The 8,631-nt window shown below is 50.0% G+C and overlaps 1 protein-coding gene across 1 annotated transcript in view; it reads right to left on the minus strand.

The window, feature by feature from the left end:
• The window catches only part of gjz1 (gap junction protein zeta 1), a 39,627-nt gene extending 37,720 nt beyond the window's left edge, over positions 1-1,907 (minus strand). Inside the window, exon 1 of the mRNA XM_068026715.1 lies at positions 1,639-1,907. The gene's annotated coding sequence lies outside the window, so the exon portion shown is untranslated. The remainder of the gene's footprint in view (positions 1-1,638) is intronic.
• Between the last annotated feature and the right edge of the window lie 6,724 nt (positions 1,908-8,631).

An 8,631-nucleotide genomic window follows, 5' to 3' on the forward strand; every position in this document is an offset into this window, starting at 1 on the left:
TGCCGCACTGTCGGAGGGTCAGTACTGAGGGAGTGCCGCACTGTCGGAGGGTCAGTACTGAGGGAGAGCCGCACTGTCGGAGGGTCAGTACTGAGGGAGTGCCGTACTGTCGGATGATCAGTACTGAGGGAGTGCCTCACTGTCGGAGGGTCAGTACTGAGGGAATCCTGCCTCTCAGAGTGGCCATCTTTCAGACAAGACGTTAAACTGTGGGCCCCGTCTGCCCTTCTCAGGTGGATCTAAAAGTTTCCACGACCTCTATTGGAACGTTTGAGGGGGCAGGTTCTCCCGGTGTCCTTGGGAAAATATTTAACCCTCAACTAACATCATCAATTTTATAAAAAGAGGTTCCAAAATATTACATCTCTTTTACACATTGTGTATGAAAGAGACAGAGAGGGTGTGAGAGAGAGAGGGAGAAAGAGAGAGAGTGAGAGAGAGAGATCGAGAGAGAGGGAGATAGAGAGTGATAGAGAGAGAAAGAGAGAGGGGCAGAGAGAGAGAGAATGAGAGAGAGAGAGAGAGAGAGAGACAGAAAGAAAGAGAGAGAGAGAGAAAGGGAGAGAGAGAGAGGGGCAGAGAGAGAGAGAATGAGAGAGAGAGAAAGAGAGAGAGATTGAGCGGGAAACAGAGGGAGCGAGAGAGACAGAGACAGAGGAGAGAGAGAGAGAGAGAGGGACAGAGAGAGAGATAGAGAGCGACATATAACATAGAACAGAGAACATTACAGCGCAGTACAGGCCCTTCGGCCCTCGATGTTGTGCCGACCTGTGAAACCATCTGACCTAAACTATTCCATTTTCATCCATATGTCTATCCAATGACCACTTAAATGCCCTTAAAGTTGGCGAGTCTACTACTGTTGCAGGCAGGGCGTTCCACGCCCCTACTACTCTCTGAGTAAAGAAACTACCTCTGACATCTGTCCTATATCTATCACCCCTCAACTTAAAGCTATGTCCCCTCGTGTTTGCCATCACCATCCGAGGAAAAAGACTCTCACTATCCACCCTATCTAACTCTCTGATTATCTTATATGTCTCTATTAAGTCACCTCTCCTCCTCCTTCTCTCTAACGAAAACAACCTCAAGTCCCTCAGCCTTTCCTCGTAAGACCTTCCCTCCATACCAGGCAACATCCTAGTAAATCTCCTCTGCACCCTTTCCAAAGCTTCCACATCCTTCCTATAATGCGGTGACCAGAACTGCACGCAATACTCCAGCTGCGGTCTCACCAGAGTTTTGTACAGCTGCAGCATGACCTCGTGGCTCCGAAACTCGATCCCCCTACTAATAAAAGCTAACACACCATATGCCTTCTTAACAGCCCGATTAACCTGGGTGGCAACTTTCAGGGATTTAGAGAGACAGACAGAGACAGAGAGAGAGAGACGGAGAGAGAGAGAGATAGAGACAGACAGAGAGAGAGAGAGAGACACAGAGAGAGAGAGAGAGACAGACAGACAGACAAAGAGAGAGAGCGAGAGGGAGGGGTGGAGAGAGAGAGAGAGACAGAGACAGACAGAGAGACAGACAGAGAGATAGACAGACAGAGAGGGAGACAGAGACAGAGAGAGACAGAGAGAGAGAGAGTCGGGAGATTATAAAAATTAATCTGGTCAAGGAATGGAAACTTACAATTGCACAGAGAGATCCCGCACTCAGTCAGATCACAGCAGGAGGTGGGAGATCCGTGCAGAGGAGAGGAGGAGTGAGCCTCAGAAAATCTGCTTTGGGAGATCTGGGGAAAATCTGTGCGAGTCCTGTCTTCCTGTTGCTGGAGGAGACCGTCTGTGATGTGAGCTCGGAGGGGAGGAGGAGAAAGTGTGAGAGACCTTGAGGTGGAGAGATAGGAAACAGGACTGAAAACAGCCAAGGAGACTCCCCCTCTTGTTCACACCCTCTGTCCCATCCTCGCTCCTCCCCTCTGCCTTCTCTTCTCCCCACCCCCCCGCCCCCTCCAATCTCTCTCTCTCCTGGGTCCCTAAGTTCTGCATTTCCCTCCCTAAACCTCAAAACTCTCTCTCTCTCTCTCTCTTCTTTACGACACTTCTTAAAACTGATCTCTTTGACCGTGCTTTTAATCGTCCGTTCCTGATATCTCCCGACTGAGCTCAGGGTCTAACATTTACTGATAACGTGCCTTTATTAAGTCAGAGGTGCTTGATAAATCCACTTGCCGTTGTTCTCATCAGATCGCACGCCATCTGATGGCGGAATGTCAGATCCCATGATCCCTGATTGCGTGAATTTCTGACCGCGTGAATTCTGATTGCGTGAATTCCTGACTGCGTGAATTCTAATGGCGTGATTCTTGATCCCACGACTGTTGATTGCGTGAATTCTGATTGGGTGAATTCTGATCGCGTGACACTTGATTATTCAACACCAGGTTGACTGACGTCCCACTGGCCGGTGCCGGTCCGCGTGTAAAGGGCCCCACCGCCCCGACTTGGTCAAGATTTCCGAATCTACCTTGGAAATACTGGATCCTCTATGACTGGGATGAGGTTAATCTCAACCCAACAGAACATCTCGATACCACAATGAATGGACACCCAGTCCGTTCTCAAGCAGAACACAACAAATTGCCTTTACTCTGTACTCATCTTATCAACAACACGCACATAGACTGAAACACAGACGCCTCATTCTATTTTCAGACTCATTTCTCTTCCAGAAAGGGAGAAGTTGCACCATTCTCCGAAATGCAGAAGTTGAAACCTTCCGACCAGATTTGCAAATCTTTTATTCAACAAAGCAGTCTGCATTTCCCCCATTGAATCTCCTGGGTTCTGAATCTATTCCGTTTCCATTGTTCTGTGTTTATTGTAACACAAAAAGGGATTTTTTTTTCGAACAAAGACTTTCGTTAGTCATTTACGGGATGTGGGCGTCGCTGGCCAGGCCAGCATTTGTTGCCCATCCCTTATTGCCCCTTGAGAAGGTGGTGGTGAGCTGCCTTCTTGAACCGCTGCAGTCCGTGTGGGGTAGGTACACCCACAGTGCTGTTAGGAAGGGAGTTCCAGGATTTTGACCCAGCGACAGTGAAGGAACGGCGATATAGTTCCAAGGTCGGGATGGTGTGTGACTTGGAGGGGAACTTGCAGGCGGTGGTGTTCCCATGTGTCTGCTGCCCTTGTCCTTCTAGGTGACAGAGGTCGCAGGTTTGGAAGGTCCTGTCGAAGAAGCCTTGGTGCTTTGCCGCAGTGCATCTTGCAGATGGTACATACAGCTGTCACTGTGCGTCGGTGGTGGAGCGAGAGGGGACTGAGAGACACCAGTCAGTGTACTGATATCACCCTGAGAGAGAGGGACTGAGAGACACCAGTCAGTGTACTGATATCACCCTGAGAGAGAGGGACTGAGAGACACCAGTCAGTGTACAGATATCTCCCTCAGAGAGAGGGGACTGAGAGACACGAGTCAGTGTACAGATATCACCCTGAGAGAGAGGGGGACTCAGAGACACCAGTCAGTGTACAGATATCACCCTGAGAGAGAGGGACTGAGAGACACCAGTCAGTGTACTGATATCACCCTGAGAGAGAGGGACAGAGAGACACCAGTCAGTGTACAGATATCACCCTGAGAGAGAGGGACTGAGAGACACCAGTCAGGGTAGAGATATCACCCTGAGAGAGAGGGACTGAGAGACACCAGTCAGTGTACAGATATCACCCTGAGAGAGAGGGGACTGAGAGACACCAGTCAGTGTAGAGATATCACCCTGAGAGAGAGGGGACTGAGAGACACCAGTCAGTGTACAGATATCACCCTGAGAGAGAGAGGGACTGAGAGACACCAGTCAGTGTACAGATATCACCCTGAGAGAGAGGGGACTGAGAGACACCAGTCAGTGTACAGATATCACCCTGAGAGAGAGGGGACTGAGAGACACCAGTCAGTGTACAGATATCACCCTGAGAGAGAGGGGGACTGAGAGACACCAGTCAGTGTGCTGATATCTCCTTCAGAGAGAGGGACTGAGAGACACCAGTCAGGGAACAGATATCACCCTCAGAGAGAGAGACTGAGAGAAACCAGTCAGTCTACAGATATCACCCTGAGAGAGGGGACTGAGAGACACCAGTCAATGTACAGATATCACCCTGAGAGAGAGGACTGAGAGACACCAGTCAGTGTACAGATATCACCCTGAGAGAGAGAGGGACTGAGAGACACCAGTCAGTGTAGAGATATCACCCTGAGAGAGAGGGGACTGAGAGACACCAGTCAATGTACAGACATCACCCTGAGAGAGAGGGACTGAGAGACACCAGTCAGTGTACAGATATCACCCTGAGAGAGAGAGGGACTGAGAGACACCAGTCAGTGTAGAGATTTCACCCTGAGAGAGAGGGGACTGAGAGACACCAGTCAGTGTACAGATATCACCCTGAGAGAGAGAGGGACTGAGAGACACCAGTCAGTGTACAGATATCTCCCTGAGAGAGAGGGGACTGAGAGACACCAGTCAGTGTACAGATATCACCCTGAGAGAGAGAGGGACAGAGAGACACCAGTCAGTGTACAGATATCTCCCTGAGAGAGAGGGGACTGAGACACCAGTCAGTGTACAGATATCACCCTGAGAGAGAGAGGGACTGAGAGACACCAGTCAGTGCAGAGATTTCACCCTGAGAGAGAGGGGACTGAGAGACACCAGTCAGTGTACAGATATCACCCTGAGAGAGAGGGGGACTGAGAGATACCAGTCAGTGTACAGATATCACCCTGAGAGAGAGGGGGACTGAGAGACACCAGTCAGTGTACAGATATCTCCCTGAGAGAGAGGGGACTGAGAGACACCAGTCAGTGTACAGATATCACCCTGAGAGAGAGAGGGACAGAGAGACACCAGTCAGTGTACAGATATCTCCCTGAGAGAGAGGGGACTGAGAGACACCAGTCAGTGTACAGATATCACCCTGAGAGAGAGAGGGACTGAGAGACACCAGTCAGTGTAGAGATTTCACCCTGAGAGAGAGGGGACTGAGAGACACCAGTCAGTGTACAGATATCACCCTGAGAGAGAGGGGGACTGAGAGATACCAGTCAGTGTACAGATATCACCCTGAGAGAGAGGGGACTGAGAGACACCAGTCAGTGTACAGATATCACCCTGAGAGAGAGGGGACTGAGAGACACCAGTCAGTGTACAGATATCACCCTGAGAGAGAGAGGGACAGAGAGACACCAGTCAGTGTACAGATATCACCCTGAGAGAGAGGGGGACTGAGAGACACCAGTCAGTGTGCTGATATCTCCTTCAGAGAGAGGGACTGAGAGACACCAGTCAGGGAACAGATATCACCCTGAGAGAGAGGGGGACTGAGAGACACCAGTCAGTGTGCTGATATCTCCTTCAGAGAGAGGGACTGAGAAACACCAGTCAGTGGACAGATATCACCCTGTGAGAGAGGGACTGAGAGACACCAGTCAGGGAACAGATATCACCCTCAGAGAGAGAGACTGAGAGACACCAGTCAGTGGACAGATATCACCCTGTGAGAGAGGGACTGAGAGACACCAGTCAGTGTACAGATATCACCCTGAGAGAGAGAGGGGGGACTGAGGGATAGCAGGGAAAAAATATGAGCACATTTACATTGATGAAGCAGTTATTTGGATGCAGGATAGAATATTCCACTCGAGCTCCACCCAAATATCCTAATCTTTGGACCGACCAATTTTCTCTTCAGCATTTTGATTCTTTCCGGGAGAATTCAGTTTGGTGAGAGATTTTCATAATCGTTGTCTTCGGAATTTACTGCTGCAGAGAACAAAATTGAGTCAACATTACCTCACCACAACAGGCCATTCAGCCCATCTGCTCCGTGCTGGTGTTTCTACCAAACACGAGCCTCCTCCCACTCGCTCTCCATCTACCCCCCGCCCCATCTCCATACCCTTCCATTCCTTTCTCCGTCGTGTCTTTATCCAGTTTCCCTCTCTTAAATACATCGATAATCTTCACCTCAACCACTCCCTGTGGGAGCGAGTTCCACATTCTCCCCACTCTCTGGGGAAAGATGTTTCTCCTGAATTCCCCCACTGGATTTATTAGTGACCGTTTTATATCGTAGACCCCCCCCAGTACTGGTCTCGCCCGCAAGTGGAAACCCCTTCTCTCCGTCGACCCAATCAAAACCCTTTCATAATCTTAAAGGTCTCCATCAGGTCACCTCTCAGCCTTCTCTTCTCTAGAGAAAAGAGCCCCAGCCTGGTCAATCTTTCCTGATAGTTCTAACCTCTCAGTTCAGGTATCATTCCAGTAAATCTATTTTCCACCTTCTCCAGTGTCTCGATATCCTTTTTATAATGAGGAGACCAGAACTGTGCACAGCGCTCCGAGTGTGGTCTAACCAAGGGATATGGAGACCGGAACTGTGCACAGTGCTCCGAGTGTGGTCTAACCGAGGGATATGGAGACCAGAACTGTACACAGTGCTCCGAGTGTGGTCTAACCGAGGGATATGGAGACCAGAACTGTACACAGTGCTCCGAGTGTGGTCTAACAGAGGGATATGGAGACCAGAACTGTGCACAGTGCTCCGAGTGTGGTCTAACCGAGGGATATGGAGACCAGAACTGTACACAGCGCTCAGAGTGTGGTCTAACAGAGGGATATGGAGACCAGAACTGTGCACAGTGCTCCGAGTGTGGTCTAACCGAGGGATATGGAGACCAGAACTGTACACAGTGCTCAGAGTGTGGTCTAACAGAGGGATATGGAGACCAGAACTGTACACAGTGCTCCGAGTGTGGTCTAACAGAGGGATATGGAGACCAGAACTGTACACAGTGCTCCGAGTGTGGTCTGAGGGATATGGAGTCCAGAACTGTACACAGTGCTCCGAGTGTGGTCTAACCGAGGGATATGGAGACCAGAACTGTACACAGTGCTCAGAGTGTGGTCTAACAGAGGGATATGGAGACCAGAACTGTACACAGTGCTCCGAGTGTGGTCTAACAGAGGGATATGGAGACCGGAACTGTACACAGTGCTCCGAGTGTGGTCTAACCGAGGGATATGGAGACCAGAACTGTGCACAGTGCTCCGAGTGTGGTCTAACAGAGGGATATGGAGACCGGAACTGTACACAGTGCTCCGAGTGTGGTCTAACCGAGGGATATGGAGACCAGAACTGTACACAGTGCTCCGAGTGTGGTCTAACCGAGGGATATGGAGACTGGAACTGTACACAGTGCTCCAAGTGTGGTCTAACCCGAGGGATATGGAGACTGGAACGGGACACAGTGCTCCGAGTGTGGTCTAACCGAGGGATATGGAGAACGGAACTGTACACAGTGCTCCAAGTGTGGTCTAACCCGAGGGATATGGAGACTGGAACGGGACACAGTGCTCCGAGTGTGGTCTAACCGAGGGATATGGAGACTGGAACTGTGCACAGTGCTCAGAGTGTGGTCGAACCGAGAGATATGGAGACTGGAACTGTGCACAGTGCTCAGAGTGTGGTCGAACCGAGGGATATGGAGACTGGAACTGTGCACAGTGCTCAGAGTGTGGTCGAACCGAGAGATATGGAGACCAGAACTGTACACAGTGCTCCGAGTGTGGTCTAACCGAGGGATATGGAGACTGGAAATGTGCACAATGCTCCAAGTGTGGTCGAACCGAGGGATATGGAGACCGGAACTGTGCACAGTGCTCCGAGTGTGGTCTAACCGAGGGATATGGAGACTGGAACTGGACACAGTGCTCCGAGTGTGGTCTAACCGAGGGATATGGAGACCAGAACTATGCACAGTGCTCCGAGTGTGGTCTAACCGAGGGATATGGAGACTGGAACTGTACACAGTGCTCCGAGTGTGGTCTAACTGAGGGATATGGAGACTGGAACTGTGCACAGTGCTCCGAGTGTGGTCTCACCAAGGGATATGGAGACTGGAACTGTGCACAGTGCTCCAAGTGTGGTCTAACTGAGGGATATGGAGACTGGAACTGTGCACAGTGCTCCGAGTGTGGTCTAACCCGAGGGTTGATCCAGGGTGTTAGTATGAATTGGGGGTGAGAGTGTGTTAGTATGAATTGGGGGTGAGAGTGTGTTAGTATGAATTGGGGGTGAGAGTGTGTTAGTATGAATTGGGGGTGAGAGTGTGTTAGTATGAATTGGGGGTGAGAGTGTGTTAGTATGAATTGGGTGTGAGAATGTGTTAGTATGAATTGGGGGTGAGAGTGTGTTAGTATGAATTGGGTGTGAGAATGTGTTAGTATGAATTGGGGGTGAGAGTGTGTTAGTATGAATTGGGGGTGAGAGTGTGTTAGTATGAATTGGGGGTGAGAGTGTGTTAGTATGAATTGGGGGTGAGAGTGTGTTAGTATGAATTGGGGGTGAGAATGTGTTAGTATGAATTGGGGTGAGAATGTGTTAGTATGAATTGGGGGTGAGAGTGTGTTAGTATGAATTGGGGGTGAGAGTGTGTTAGTATGAATTGGGGGTGAGAGTGTGTTAGTATGAATTGGGGGTGAGAATGTGTTAGTATGAATTGGGGTGAGAATGTGTTAGTATGAATTGGGGGGTGAGAGTGTGTTAGTATGAATTGGGGGTGAGAGTGTGTTAGTATGAATTGGGGGTGAGAATGTGTTAGTATGAATTGGGTGTG

Source organism: Heterodontus francisci, unplaced genomic scaffold (genome assembly GCF_036365525.1).
Source record: "Heterodontus francisci isolate sHetFra1 unplaced genomic scaffold, sHetFra1.hap1 HAP1_SCAFFOLD_570, whole genome shotgun sequence".
In the NCBI taxonomy this organism is placed as follows: domain Eukaryota; kingdom Metazoa; phylum Chordata; class Chondrichthyes; order Heterodontiformes; family Heterodontidae; genus Heterodontus; species Heterodontus francisci.